Here is a 16,030-nt window from a genome sequence, read left to right on the forward strand (position 1 = left end):
CCAACCCCATTTACTCAATAAGTAAGAAACTTAACCTTTAGTTGAAAGTAGTGACAAGTTGGGACACGGGTCAGAGTCCAATTCCAATAACCAGCAATAGTTCATAACATTAAAATAAAGATGGTACAAAAAATAACTCAGCTAGTTCACAATTACAGAAAATAAGCATGCTTTTCAAGTATAACAGCAGATCCCAGACCTTTCATCGAAAATCTCAAAAATATATAAATATGTTTGACAACTGTGGTTTTCCCAAAAAAAACCTTTCAACAATAACAAGATGTTTTATTTTCAGATAGCACGAGGAAAATACATCTCTATGCCTATATGTCAATATACAGGTGAAATCATAAATGTCACCAAAACTAGGTAGCATGAATAAATTCATCTCTATGTCTATATCTCAAGTACGCATGTCAAATGCTACGCATCTCAATGAGGAACTCGTGTACTCACACTCTCAGGGTACTCAATCTCACTGTCTCGTATTCTCACTCATCATACTCAATACTCAGCACACTCAGTCACTCAGCATTGTACAAGGTAGATCTAGCCCAAATATAAATGACAACTCGCGCACAGTCACTCAGTAATGTATATAACCAATCCAGCCCAGAGAAGATCCATCCCAAATATCTATATATGATAACTGACATGCAGTCACTCAGCACTGTATAGGGTTAATCTAGCCCAGGGAAGATCCATCCCTCAATATTAATAATTAGACAAGATCCATGCCTAGGATCGTTCTCGGCACTCGCACTAAGTAGATAACTGCGCTCACTGTGGGTGTGCAGACTCCGGAGGGGCTCCTTCAGCCCAAGCGCTATAATAAGTCAAATTCTGATATTGCAAGCTTGTTAGTGCAAACCTATTTTGTGGACCAAGTGTGACCACACATTTTTTTTCGTGGACTGTACCTTTTCCTAGAGTTCCAGAAGCTTCTGTTCTCCTTGTACAACCGTATTTTTTCTTTTGCAGACCATGGTTACTTTTGCGGCCGTAGTTATAATTCTGCAGACCACACTTTTCTCCACACTTCTCCTCTTCATTGAGTTTGGCTAGAACATCTTCTTTTGGAGTCTTATTCCTTCATTGAATTTCTACTTTCCAGCACACCTGCAATTCAACTATTTTCATTAGATTAGGGGACAAAATTAGTACTTTTGGACTAGTAAACTATAGCAAAGAAGGCACTAATAAGTGGTTAAAATCCACACTTATCAACTCCCCCAAACTTAAGTCTTTGAATGTCCTCAAACAACTAGATTAACACCCTTATTCTCACTCTATGGTCATTTAAAGGAATCACCCACAAGTCATTCATGCTAAGTTAGAACCAACAATTATCCACAATGCACATGCATTTTAGATAGGTGTCAAAATTTTTAAAAAGGTACAACTTGCTCATCTCATGTAATTCTAGTATGACATTTGAGCCTCAAGGGTAAACTTCATTCATCACGGATTTTTGTACTTTCATGCAAATCATGGTGGACTTTAGTGTCTTCCTCTTCTACCTTCCATTTGAATTGCTCGCTTTAAGATCCAACACTCAATTTCTAGTGCATCAACGGTTTTACTCTTCACAATTTTAAGAAACTTTCTTATAATTAGTGAGATGTTACATACCATCAAGTTTGCTTCATGTTTCTGCAGGGTGAATTCATGTATGCCTTTCAAATTTAATTGAACCTCTTATGTAAAGAGAGTGGGTTCAGCAAGCAAAATAATTTCAAACCAAATGGAGATAACGTTGGAGCAAAACAATTCCAAACCAAATAGAGATAACGTTGGAGCAAAACAACTCCAGACCAAATAGAGATAACGTTGGTTGTTGATTCTGTAAAGCGAGAATTGCAAATTCTAGGAGAATTGGTTCAGGTATGTTAAGGCTATCCCTTCTTTCCTTTTGGCATGATCCAAATGATAAAAATAAAACGAGCAAAATACGCAACTTTCATAAATGACTTTATTTATAGAAATACTAGGGGTCTCTATATGCTTGATTCCCCATGTGAATTATTATTATATCTTCTGTTCATGGGTCTCAGAAAAATACGTAACTGATAAAGTTTATCCGATAGGCATATTATTTTTATGACATTCCGAAAAAGTCTTATTAACGTAATTCTTATGCATTTCATGGATTTATACATCTACATTGACCCATGATCAGATGGTATTATATACACGTATATTATATGTATATGGGATATAGAAAAAGGTTACGTTGTTATATACGCACCACCACCTGATCAGCTGGTATACATTGATGATTTGCCCATAGTGGCCGAGATGATATGATGGGATACCCTCAAATGCTTGATGATGTTATGAACACATGTATTTATGCACGACATGACATTCATACGCATATGCATGACACTATAAGTATTTCATGATTTACAGAGTTACTAAGACTTACATATCGAGTCGTTTACTCTATGTTTCTCTCATGTCTATTATTTACTGATTTTCATTCCTTACATACTTGGTACATTATTTGTACTGACGTCCCTTTTTCCTGGGGATACTGCATTTCATGCCCGCAGGTCCCGATAAACTGGTCGATAGTCCTCCAAGTAGGCTATCAGCTCAGCAGAAGGTGTTGGTGCGCTCTGTTTGCTCCGGAGTTGCTTATTTGGTCAGTTTGATTTAGACGCGTATTGTTTGGCATGGCAGGGCTCTGTCCCGACCTTTATGATAATTATGTATGCTTAGAGGCTTGTAGAAAAATGTCACGTACGTAAAAGATTGTATGGCCTTGTCGGCCTATGTTCAGTCTACGAGTGGTTATTTGTGTCTTATAGGCCCGTATGTCTTATGTATAAGTTGGTATTTTATGTTGTATTATACTTATCTCATGGCAGCCTCTCCGGCTCAGCTATCTATGATAGTATGATACGAAAATATACGTTGTGTTGGTACTTGGTTGAGTAAGGTACCGGGTGCCCGTCGCGGCCCATCGGTTTGGGTTGTGACAGAAGGAATGTTCGGTAGCAGCCCAAGCTATACAGCTTCAAACATTATCTCAAATTCTCCCACATAAATCTTCACTACCTTGCCGTCAAATTGGAAATTTCCTTAAAACTAAACCACTGCAGGCACACATATAAGGGGAAAGGGTCTAACAAACATATGTGTCCATCCCTGAAAGTCAAGCTTTTTCACCAACTAGGCCATGTCTTTTTCATCAATATTGGCAAGTGTCTTCCTATTCAGCACTTTTCTGTTCTGGAACTCAGTCAACATGTCAACAATATCAAACACAACCCTTTTCTTCTTCCCTTTACTAGTCTTCTGAGATGTGGTAATTGCCTTGGTGGGTTTAGCAACAGTCTTCTTCACTGGTGCTTTCTTGGCCTTTAGAGAAGGACTAGGTATATCCTCCTCATCCAACTTAACTACAGTTTCAGAAACAAGAATTTTGTTCTTCTTTTATTGGCACTCTTACACTCCTTCATTATTTGTTCATTAACATCTTTTCTTTTGATCCTACACTTACTCTCTTGTCTGTGGAAGTGGTCTTGTAGGTTTTATAGAGGCCTTCCTGTCATTTTTCCCTACCTAAGATAAAGGCAAATCATACTCATCACTATAAACCTCCTCATTTCCAACAAAAGAAGTTAAAGATGGCCTAGGTTATTTTGATCCTCCCTCTTTATGAGCTTCTTCTAAAGGGGCCATGACAATATTCCTAATAGCCATAAAGCCTTCAGATTCATCACTCGCAATTTCCTCTTCAATTTCAGATTCAGTACCCTCATTTTCACTTTATTTTTCATCTTTATTACCCTCACCCTCAGAGTCACATTCTCCATCACTTTCGTTTTCTTCTTCTTCAGAATCTCCCAGTTGGTCACCTACTTGATCTTCTACATGATCTTCTCTTTCTTCACCTAATTCCCAATCATTCTCACTTTTCTATTCAGCAGTTTCTCCTCCTTATTTTCTTCTCCTTCCCTATCCCTAATAACTTCTTCATCATCCTCATCTTCAGTCCAACTGTAAGAAATTCCATCAGAACCCTATTTATCACCTGTTTCTTTCTCCCTTTCCCCCTCAACCATAGGTAGGTCATCAATTGTTTCCAAGTTTTTGTCCTGAGTCACTACTTCGTTCTCTACAACAATAGTCTCTATATGTGGTGTGTCACTTAGGGGTGCAACAACTTCCAACAGGGAAACTTCAATTGCATAGATTATAACATCAAGCTTAGATGGATGAGGTTTTACCTGATCATCCTTGATGAGTGCAGATTCCCCCTGAGTATGGGCCTCCTTAACTTTTGGTTCCCCTTTAGCAGTAGCACGATCCACTACTTTGCCACTCTTTACTGATTTCCTTGAAGTAGCCTTGACTTTAGTGGTTTGGAGGTGATTTGTGAGATGAAAACATGTGCGTGGGAAGTTTTGTTTGGAGATGGAGGTACAGTAGAGGTAGAAATTACAGGCGTAACTACAACAGAAAACCATTTATTGAAATTTCGTCACCTCACGGTTGGGGAAAGCTAATTATTTGTAAGAAAAATCTCATCAACATTATGAATGAAGGCCATGCTACGGATGGAGCTCCATAGCTCACTGGAAATTTCATAACACAATATAGTGTGAGATTTTGCAATTTTAAGGAATATAGTGCAATCTTTCTCAAGAATATCATACGAATCTTTCCCTACCTCGATCCGCCGTTACGTATCGTCGCAGTTGACGTGTGTTAGGGGGATTGTCAAGAGAATCGGCTATGGAATGCTAAGGTTATCCCTTCTTTCCTTTTGGCATGATCCAAATGATACAAATGAAACGAGCAAAATACGCAAGTTTCATAAATGACTCTATTCATAGAAGTAGTATGGGTTCTTGATTCCCCATGTGAATTATTATTATTTTTTCTATTCATGGGTCGCAGAAAAATACGTATTTGATAATGTTTATCCGAAAGGCATATTGATTTTATGACATTCCGAGAAATCTTATTAACGTATTTCTTATGCATTTCATGCATTTATACATGTACATTAACCCATGACTCAGATGACATTATATACATATATATAAATATATATATATATATATATATATATATATATATATATATATATATATATATATATATATATATATATATATATATATATATATATGTATATGTATATGGGATATGGGAAAAGGTTATGGCGTTATATACACACCACCACCTGATCAGTTGGTATACGTTGATGATTTGTCCACAGTGGCCGAAATGATATGATGGGATGCCCTCAGAGGCTTGATGATGTTATGAACGCATATACCTATGCATGGTATGATATTTATATGTATATGCATGATATTATAAATATGAAATGATTCACAGAGTTATAAGCATATGCATGACATTATAAAAATGGAATGAGTCACAGAGCTATGCAGACGTACATGTCGAGTCTTCTACTCCATGTTTCTCTCATGTCTATTATTTATTGATTTTTATTCTTTACATACTCGATACATTACTTGTACTGACATCCCTTTTGCCTGGGGACACTGCGTTTCATGCCCGCAGACTCGATAAACAGGTCGAGAGTCCTCCAAGTAGGCGATCAGCTCACCGGAAGATGTTGGTGCACTCTATTTGCTCCGGAGTTGCTTGTTTGGTCAATATGATTTATATGTGTATTGTTTGGTATGGCGGGGCTCTGTCCCGACCTTTATGACAATTATGTATTCTTAGAGGCTTGTAGACAGATGTCATGTACGCAAAAGATTATATGGCCTTGTCGGACTATGTTCAGTGTACGAGTGGTTGTTTTGGTCTTATAGGCCCATATGTCTTATGTATAAGCTGGTATTACATGTTATATTCTACCTATCTCACGGTAGCCTCTCCGGCTCAGTTATCTATAATAGTATGATAAAAAAAGATACGTTATGTTGGTACTCGGTTGAGTAAGGTACTGGGTGCCTGTCACGGCCCATCGGTTTGGGTCGTGACAAAAGTGGTATTAGAGCAGTTCTGTCCTAGGGAGTCTACAAGCCGTGTCTAGTAGAGTCTTGTTTATGGGTGTGTTATGCACCATGCTTATAAGCAGGATGCTACAGGGCATTTAGGACTGTCAGTCTTTCTTCTTACTCTAGATCGTGTGGTAGAGCTCATTTGTAAGAACTCAATTTCCTAAACTATATCTTATTGATAATACGATGATGCCTCCATCGAGAAAGACGGTTGGTAAAAGATGTAGCTGTGGAAGAGTTGAGTCAGAGGAACTCAATTTTTGCATCATGCTTATGATGGATAAATATGAGGTATTCAACAGATCATGTGTGTACTAAGATGTGTAAGCTTCTTGATAAGGATCCCTAAGACAATAATGTCTATCCACTCTTACGGTAAAAAGGAATAAGAGAATCGGAAGGTAGACACAAGTTTCAGCAAGTAAAAGAAGCAAGATGAATAAGGGTATGAGGTACCCAGTTAATGAAGGTTAACAGTATTTACAACTCAAGCAGAGAAATATAAGCATTCTGAGTTACTTTCAACAGTAACAAAGATATATACAATTGATCACACCCATTTCAGTTATGCCCTATGGGGGCTGACAGGTGTAGTTTAAGAGAAGGACGGGATATCAGGATCCGACTGGGATTAGAGTAACCCAAAATGGTGAATGGATTGTTTGTGCTAGTTGACATTTCCGAAGAATATTGCAAAGGTGGTAATAGATCTCCTTGTGAGACACCCAGATGGTGCACTCTAAAATAGTACTGCTAGATATGAGTACTACAAAGATAGGCACTGGAAGCCTTGAAGGGATAAATATTACCTTAGTGTGGCTCCCGTCCCTAGTAGAACGGAAATGTTAGGCAACCCGAAGAGCCAGGGGATAGAGCAAGGGAAGCTAAAAGTAAAAGAATATCTCGTTGGAGTTTTCAGAATAAAGTGATAGACATAAATGTTAGCAGGGAAATAAGAAGGGAGTTAATGAAGCATTATGAGTAAGATGTGATACATGGATGACGACGGTAGATCAAAAGGATGACAGTATTACAAAGTCTATAGTCAAGTAAAGGAAAAGGCGAGAGGTGATAGGCCTTGAGACAACAAACGAGTATAGGCCATAAAGTCATATCCTCATTTGGAGAGATAAGTTCGCGACTACCAGAAGGAAAAGTTAGACCCCAGAATAATAGAAATCAGTATTGGCTGGTGAACAAGATAAACTAAACATAAATTAGGGACTGAATAAATTGATAATGGTCGGCATCATGAGGATTTCAGATTGCGCTCCGATGATAATAGAATGGAGAACATAAGAAGATTCATGCGAAATACAGAGAATGGTCATTCAGGAAGACGCTTCCCTAAAGCAAGCAATGCGACCAAAGTTAAGCTTAAGGGCTATGTGTGCCAGTAATACTAGGTTTCACCCTCGTGAGTAAGGAGTTTTGTTATCCTTGGTACAAAAGGATTACCGCAAAGCGGGTAAGTGTCATCGATGATGTGAAATAATGCCAAAGATGAAAGGTAAAACATCTAAAGGCGTCGTATCTCTAAATATTAGTACTCCCCTAAAAGGGGGGAATATGGAGTGATGTGGCATTAAGTCAGAATTAAGTGGTTTTAGTAAGTACCGAATGGTAAAAGGGAGAACACGATAAAAATGAGAAAGGGATGAGATTGCACTCATTCAAATCCTACAAACATGCAACGATTCCAGGACATTATGCAAACACGACGTCAAGGAGAGGAAGTAAGAATTCCTGCACGAGATGTTATTAATAGATAAGGAGCCAGTGCGAGTCGTAAGTTAAGACAAAGGAAATAACCCAAGAAACATTACGTGGAATATTAATACGGGAATGGACCAACGAGCAGTTAGTAGTTTATTCAACAGATCGTGCAAGATAAACATATTGAACCCCAACATGGGAATTCAGTCTCGCAGATATGACATCGTGACCTTTGGGAAATATTCAGACAAGAGTTGGGGTAGTTAAAGGCACCGTATGAATGTTATGGAAATAAAAGATAGTCTCACTGGGAAGAAAGTCAAAACTTCAGTTCAGGAGCAACCCTACAAGCACAAGTGCGTGGAAATAAGTAAGTACAGATAATTATAGGAGAGGAAGAACATCAAATATTCCGTCAAGTATACGATGTAGTAAGCTCACAGCTTTACAAGAATCAGAAGATCCTCCATAAGTACTACAATGAAAGACTAGTTGAGGAAATAAGGAAGAAGTCTTCAACCTAAGCACAGTGGCAGAAAGAGGAAATGGTCTTGTAACAACAGTCTCACAACAACATTGTAAGCACTCTATAAGAAAGTGACACTTATCGTAGCTAATGAACGGGCAGTAAAACCAAAAGTAATATTCGAGATCATACGAGTTGTACGAAAACTCCGTCACGCAACAAGGAGGCAGAAAGATTAGGAAAAATAATAGCTTACATTTAAAGAAAGATGAGAAGGAACGAAAAGAATTATTTGATCAGTGATATAGAGTGAGTTACGTTGTGAATGCACTTTAGTTTTCGGAGTATTATCCATGCAGCATATATGTTGACAATCATACAGTTGTAGAAGACTCTCGTATAAGTTAAAAGAAATAATTGAGTCCAGGTCATAGGCAAGAAATTGATTTGTTAGATGATGGTATCATTGATATTCCATAGCGGCTATGAAATACAAAAGTAATAACTAACACTAGGAGCCGTATATCGGAAGATAGCTTAAGCCTACACAAAGGCTGATCAGAAGGAAGAGGAAACTAAAGAGTTACATCAATGAAGCAAATCAGGAGTCTGATTATTGGACCTAGAAAATTTTACACATCATGATTGAGAACATAGAAGAATCACTCTTAATATAAGAGGTACAAGAGAGGTAGTACACCAATCATATTCTATAACAACTCTACGATAAAGCCAATTAAAAGAGCACCAGCCTTATAAGAAGTTAGTATGAAGCTCCCACCGGATTGTGTATACACTAGAGGTGCAAGTGTTATAATAGAACTTCAAGTTGTGGATGTGAATTATACCTATGTGGAAGGGAGGTCATAAAAAAGATAGAAGATGTGAGGCGAGATTGTAAGGTAAGTAAGGTAAAGGTGAACAACATACGAGATACTCAAATGCAGAAGGTTATGAATAGTTCATACTTTAGATAGAAGGCCAGAAACACTGAGACTCAGTATCTAGGAATGATAACGGCATCGTCAGTGGCATATTTTCCGGCCTATAGTTTCTATGTATCAAGAGGTCTAGTTAAAAGAATAAAGAAGAGTTGGAGATGATGTGATATCTCGCTTGATGTTTCAGAATGACATAAGGAAATCTATGGTGCAAGCAAGTTGAAGGAAGGTTGCGAATAGTATAAATAGATACGTATAGGTCGCAAGCTAAAGTATAGTAAATCGACAATGTTTTTATGACAGGAGTAAGGATGAGAAAGGGCTAGTGAGAAGGTGACGAGAATGGATAAGTCCTCGGGATTAAGCCCATGTAAACAAGAGAGCTAATGGTTTCTCTAAGTTCATGAATTGTACAGGATTAGAATACTCACGTGAGGAAAATCACATTGGGATGCTATGAAATATGGTTATGAAAGTATAGTATCGCCCCCAGGTGGATCAGAAAAATCACTTCAAATGTTCCACGATGCAGCGTAAGCCCTAGTGGCAATATATTTCGTAAGAAGTTTCAAGTTATCAATGGAAGATTGTAGATCAACAATAAGGTAAATCAACAATGGATGGGTAAAAGTTTCAAAGTACTATATGAGATTAGGCCATCAATCTTAAGATGAACAGTAATGAAGAAGCATTAAAAGACTTAGCTTTATGCATGTAGGATAAGCAATGAGAGTAACCTGAAGTTTGGTAGCCGACCTCAGTATCGATAAATCGAAGTAAGAATTATTGTATAGTATGGCCTACCTAGATGAACTATAGCTAATGACGCGCAGAGGGACAGCTTGACATAATTTTATATATGAACACAAAGTGAAGCCTAGAGATTGGCTAAAAGCTGGAGGAAAGAGAAGAGAAGAGTCGCATAGGCGCACATACAAAGTTAGAGTCGTACAGGCTGCATGATAGAAGGTAGCAATAGTTACAAGATTAGAAGGATTCCGACTACAAGTCGTGGTGTAAAACAGAGGCTTAAAGGGGGGGAATGCCCTGGCCTTTGGATTTATTCAAAGAACAGTTGCCTAAATGGGAAGGAGAATATTAAAGTATTCGGAAGACATAAGTTATGAAAATGATAAGTGCATCAGTCAACATTCGAGGACAAATGTTCCAAAGGGGGGAATGATGTTACACCCCATGTTTTTGTACGTGAAAGTATGACATAAATAAGTTGATGGAAGCTCAAAAATAAGATGTTACATCCCGCATTTTCGTACGCTAAAGTTTCGTTGTAAGTTAATCGACGTAAGTTCGGGAATGAGATTATTTTGGGATTATAAGTATTACGCTATTTCAAACAAGTTATAAGTAAATTGGGACAAAATATGGTCCGAGCTAAAATACCTGGCATTTATGGACTAGTACCATACAAGGTACCACATGGCCATGATAGTAAGGTGTATAAGGTGTGTTAAAAATGAGTAATATTTGAAGTAATTTGAGATAATTCTTAATTATGTAGGTAATTGATTGATTATTAGTTAATTGGAGATTAATTAGTTAAATAATGAATTAGGTAATAATTAAGATTATGGATAAGGCTTAATAAACCCTCCCAAATGTGGCAGCCAAAGAATATTGATTTAAGTGACTCTTTAGTCACATTACTAGATGGCACACTTTGGGAAACATGTGGGGCCCACATAAAGACCAACCATTTATAGAAATTTCATCACCTCACGGTTGGAGAAAGCTAACCATTTCAAAGAAAAATCTCATCAACATTATGAATGAAGTCCATGCAACCGATGGAGCTCCATAGCTCACTGGAAATTTCATAACACAATATAGTGTGAGATTTTGCAATTTTAAGGAATACGGTGCAATTTTCTCAGGAATATCATACGAATATTTTCCTACTTTGATCCGCCGTTACGTGTTGTCGTAGTTGAAGTGTGTTAGGGGAATTGTCAAGAGAATCGGCTCAGGTATGTTAAGGCTATCCCTTCTTTCCTTTTGGCATGATCCAAATGATACAAATGAAACGAGCAAAATAGACAACTTTCATAAATGACTCTATTCATAGAAGGGGTGTCTATATTGTTGATTCCCATGTGAATTATTATTATTTATTCTGTTCGCAGGTCTCATAAAAATACGTATTTGATAAAGTTTATCCGAAAGGCATATTGATTTTATGACATTTCGAGAAATCTTATTAACGTATTTTTTATACATTTCATGCATTTATACATATACATTGACCCATGACCAGATGGAGTTATATACGCGTATATATGTATATGGAATATGAAAAAAGGTTATGGCGTTATATACGCACCACCACCTGATCAACTGGTATACGCGTTATATACGCACCACCACCTGATCAGCTGGTATACGTTGATGATTTGCCCACAGTGGCCGAAATGATATGATGGGATGCCCTTAGAGGCTTGATGATGTTATGAACACATATACCTATGCATGGTATGGAATTTATATGCATATGCATGATATTATAAAAATGGAATGATTCACAGAACTATGCAGACGTACATGTCGAGTATTTTACTCCATGTTTCTCTCATGTCTGTTATTTACTAATTTTCATTCCTTACATACTAGGTACATTATTTGTAATGATATCCCTTTTTCCTGAGGATGCTATGTTTCATGCCCGCATGTCTCGATAGACATGTTGAGAGTTCTCCAAGTAGGTGATCAGCTTAGCGGAAGATGTTGGTGCACTCTATTTGCTCCGGAGTTGCTTGTTTGGTCAGTATGATTTAGATGTGTATTTTTTGGTATGGCGGGGATCTGTCCCGACCTTTAGTACAATTATGTATTCTTAGAGGCTTGTAGACAGATGCCATGTACGCAAAAGATTGTATGGCCTTGTTGGCCTATGTTCAGTGTACGATTGGTTATTTTGGTCTTATAGGCCCATATGTCTTATGTATAAGTTGGTATTACATTTTGTATTCTACCTATCTCACCGCAGCCTCTCTGGCTCAGTTATCTATGATAGTATGATACGAAAAAATACGTTATGTTGGTGCTCAGTTGAGTAAGGTACCGGATGCCCGTCACGGCCCATAGGTTTGGGTCGTGACATTTATACTACCAAAACATAACTGTTGATTAATACTAAATGTATCAAACCACAACAAACTATCAAAATGGGTCATCAAATTATTATATCCCAATTTCAGTCATCAAATCAAATCAAATAAAATCTTCCACCCTCCCAAATAAAAGTAAGCATTGTCCCAATGCTTAACAAAACAGAATCAAAGAGCAGATAGGGGCAAAAGGAAGGGTATCCCACATTGTGTCGGTCTGAGCCGGCTCAACTAACTGAATAGTATCATCATCCATAGGAGTTTCTTGAGTTGTGAACATGTCACCTACTCAAGCAGCAGTGCTGGATGTAAGGCAGGGCTCCTCAGTATGATTAGTAGGGACATCCTGAGATGTCTGAGCTGGTGTGGCTGGCCGTGGTCAATCAACATATCAAACGACAAGTTGCCTGCCTCAACTATCTGTTTCACTTGAGCCCGCAGTGACTCAACTGACTTCTTGTTGGCCTGAGTCTTCCTCATCTTCTTCACCTGCTTGGTCAATCTCTCGATCACTGCCCCATATTGAATCAAAGTATCCATGAAGATCTTCTCGTTGTCCAAGATCTATGTAAGCTTCTCAGAAGTGTTAGACGTGTCTGGCTGTGTAGAGAGCTGTCTAGAACCTGCACTAGATAGCTCAGACATCTTTGATGTGGCTATCTGCATCTAGTTATTGATAGTCACCAACATCTGAGAAACCCGCAAGGCAGATAATGGGTTAGTAGGCATAGGGACAAGCCTCGGAGTTGGTGTAGGCAGTGCTACAGAAGCTGTTGGTGGCCCAGAATTAGTAGCCATAACATGGGTGGAAGGCTCAGCGGAAGATGAGGGAATATCAAAGGTACTGACAATTGTTACTACAGGCTCATCAGATTGGCTAGTAGTAGTGGGAAGTTGACTGCTGTTCTTTGACTTGGGATTTCTAGGGTCTTGTAGTTTGTACATGTCAAAGGGGCCAGTTCGCTTTATCTTGGTGTAAAATGGTCTGGACTCCACCTTTACATCATTCAAGTTCTATGTGATAGTGCTGGGGTACGGGAAGGAGGTGTTGGACAACATCAAGACACCCACATTAATTGGGTACTCGGCCTTGATGGATGCTACTAGCACTGTCCTCTGCAAAGATAAATGCTTTTCAATCAAACACGGATTATGTATGGTACACACGAATGTTTAGCAACCCTTTGCCTCAAAGCTCAAGGTCTTGTAGAAGATTGGCACTCCATCACCTATCCAAGGGTAAGTAGGTCCTGGTGTAAGAATCTCAGCAAGCCAAGGTTGGACTTCCTCCTTCTCAGCTAGCTTGGACAGGTACTTCTTTGGCTCAACATCATCAAGTTCCAGATATGCATTCAATGTTCTCTGATAAAATTTAAACTTGAGGTTGCGCACTTTGGTAACCTTTGTCCCTTTGACTATGTGCTCTGTGTTGGCGTAGAACTCCCGGATAAGATGCTCTTTGATATCAACCAACTCTTCAGTGAACTACATCTAGCCTTTTCTTTTAGTGAATTGCTCTAAAATTGTCGGATTTTACTTGTCTAGATCTTTGGTGAGGAATCGTCGCTCATGAGTTAAGTACCTTTCTTGCCATCCATTTTTGAAGTCAATGAGGATATTGCAGCTCAAGAATCTATCTTCCCAAACCACATTCTTCTTGGTACTCTCTTGCCCAACCTTTGCAAACTTTCCCCCTTTTTAGTCATTGAGGGCATCATCAGAATTAGAGTTAGGTGCAGTTGCATTGGACTCATCGCTAGTGTTGGTTGTGCCTTGGGATGTTTCCTAAGATATGGAAGGCTCAGCTCGCGGCTCAGACTACTCGTGTGGTTGAGATTGCCCTTCATTGCGCTCTTCAGATTGAGCCAATGAGTTGCCTTCTGAGGCCTCCCTAGACGGGACACATGAATCAGAGTTTGATAAGCTTCATCGTCTCCCCCGCCCAGCTCTTTGCTTCTTAGCGATCATTTTCTGCACACTAGGTGGCAATGAACCTCTACTTCTGCCTTTGCCTTGGCTACCCCGACCCTTTAAAGTTTGAACCTTTCCTTTTGATCGTACCATTATCTATTGACACACAAAGAGAGTTGTTAGTGGCTATCGAAGTCATTGACATGAGGTACAAAGTAGTTATAATTCATATTAGCAGTAGGGTAAAGCATAAGAACGTGGGTGACTTCAATATCAAACATGCATAGGGTAGGGTAGTTGTGCGATCCACAAAATTCCAACTGCGATATGCAAAGTGGAAGTATGGTCCGCAGAATTTCAAGTGTGGTCGCACTTCTATACTAATGCATCAATCTCTCAAAGAAGGTCTATGAAAGAGAGTGCAGACATGCTTCTTCTACTGTAAAAATCCAACTGCAGTCCGCACAATTATATTGCGGCTGCAGAGCTCAGGAAGTCAGCCAAATGGCTCAAACAAATAATTGCGGACCATAAAATTTTGATTGTGGTCCGCACAACCAAGAATCTACGGGAACAGACAATTACGAAGCCTAGTGAAAATCTATGTTATGTAATTTGTTGAATCTCACGGGGCAACAGACTACATGTATGATAACAACAATCCTAACCCATTCTAAACAAGATTTCCCAAATAACCCATTCTAAATTTACCCCATATAGAGCAGATAAAGGGTTGTAACATAGATGACCTAAAAAGAAGTTAAAAATAATAAATTCAAAAAGCAAATTTAAACAAGATTGAAGTGTGCCATACCAGAATGTGCTAGTGCAAGTATTGAAGATTAGAATGTGAGTGGATGATGGTGGGCAACCGTGCGTGCAAGTGAGTTCTCAGTAAAAAAAATTATTGGTTAGGTCAATGTTGAAAAGTGTAAAGGGGGGCCTATTGTTTTATTTATACTTAACGATGGGTCGGATCAGAGAGAGAGGGAGAGCGAGTGCGGCTACAAAATTCCAACTGCGGTCCGCACTTGGTTACCTGAGCGGTGAAAATCCCGAAGTTGCGGTCCGTACTTTAGCAACCCTATTCCAATGACTTCCTTGAAGGTGCTCTCCAGCGGCCACAAATATTTTCATTGGTCGCAAATTCGGCTGCCTTTGCATTTGCGGTCTGCAATGAAAATCTGCGACCATAGTCAAACATTTGCTGCCCGCAATCCATATTTGCAGCCGAACAAATAAAAGTATGGTCCGCAAAATTTTATGAAGTGTTATATCCTTTGCCATCTCACAACACCTAGCATTAATTAGTGCAACACACCTCAAATCTAGTAAAACAATAACAAACAATATTCATACTAAAAATTAACGAAAAGATAAAAAGGAAAAGAGCTTGGGTTGCCTCCCAAGAAGCGTCTTATTTAACGTTGTGGCATGATGCAATGTCAAAGAATCCTCAATTGAAGTAAAAAACCGCCACCACATGGCTTTGACCAACGTTTCCCAAGGAATGCTTCACTAGATGACCATTGACACGAAATATTTCATTGTTCTAATTCTTCAAGTCCAATGCACCAAAGGAGGTCACACTAACAATTTAAAATAGATCACTCCACTTCGATTTAAGCTTCTCGCGAAACATTCCTTGAGTTAAACAACAACACTAGAGTATCGGCCTTGAACTCCTTGTTTCAAATATACTTCTCATGAAGGTACTTCATCTTTTCTTTGTACAGGAATGAACTCTCATATGCATGGTACCGAAATTCTTCCAATTCATTCAAATGTATAACTCGCAAGTTAACGGCTATATCCCAACCAAGATTTATTTTCTTCAAGGCCCACATTTCCTTGTGCTCTAATTCCACCGGGAGATGA

Source organism: Nicotiana tabacum, chromosome 15 (genome assembly GCF_000715075.1).
Source record: "Nicotiana tabacum cultivar K326 chromosome 15, ASM71507v2, whole genome shotgun sequence".
Classification (NCBI taxonomy): Eukaryota; Viridiplantae; Streptophyta; class Magnoliopsida; order Solanales; family Solanaceae; genus Nicotiana; species Nicotiana tabacum.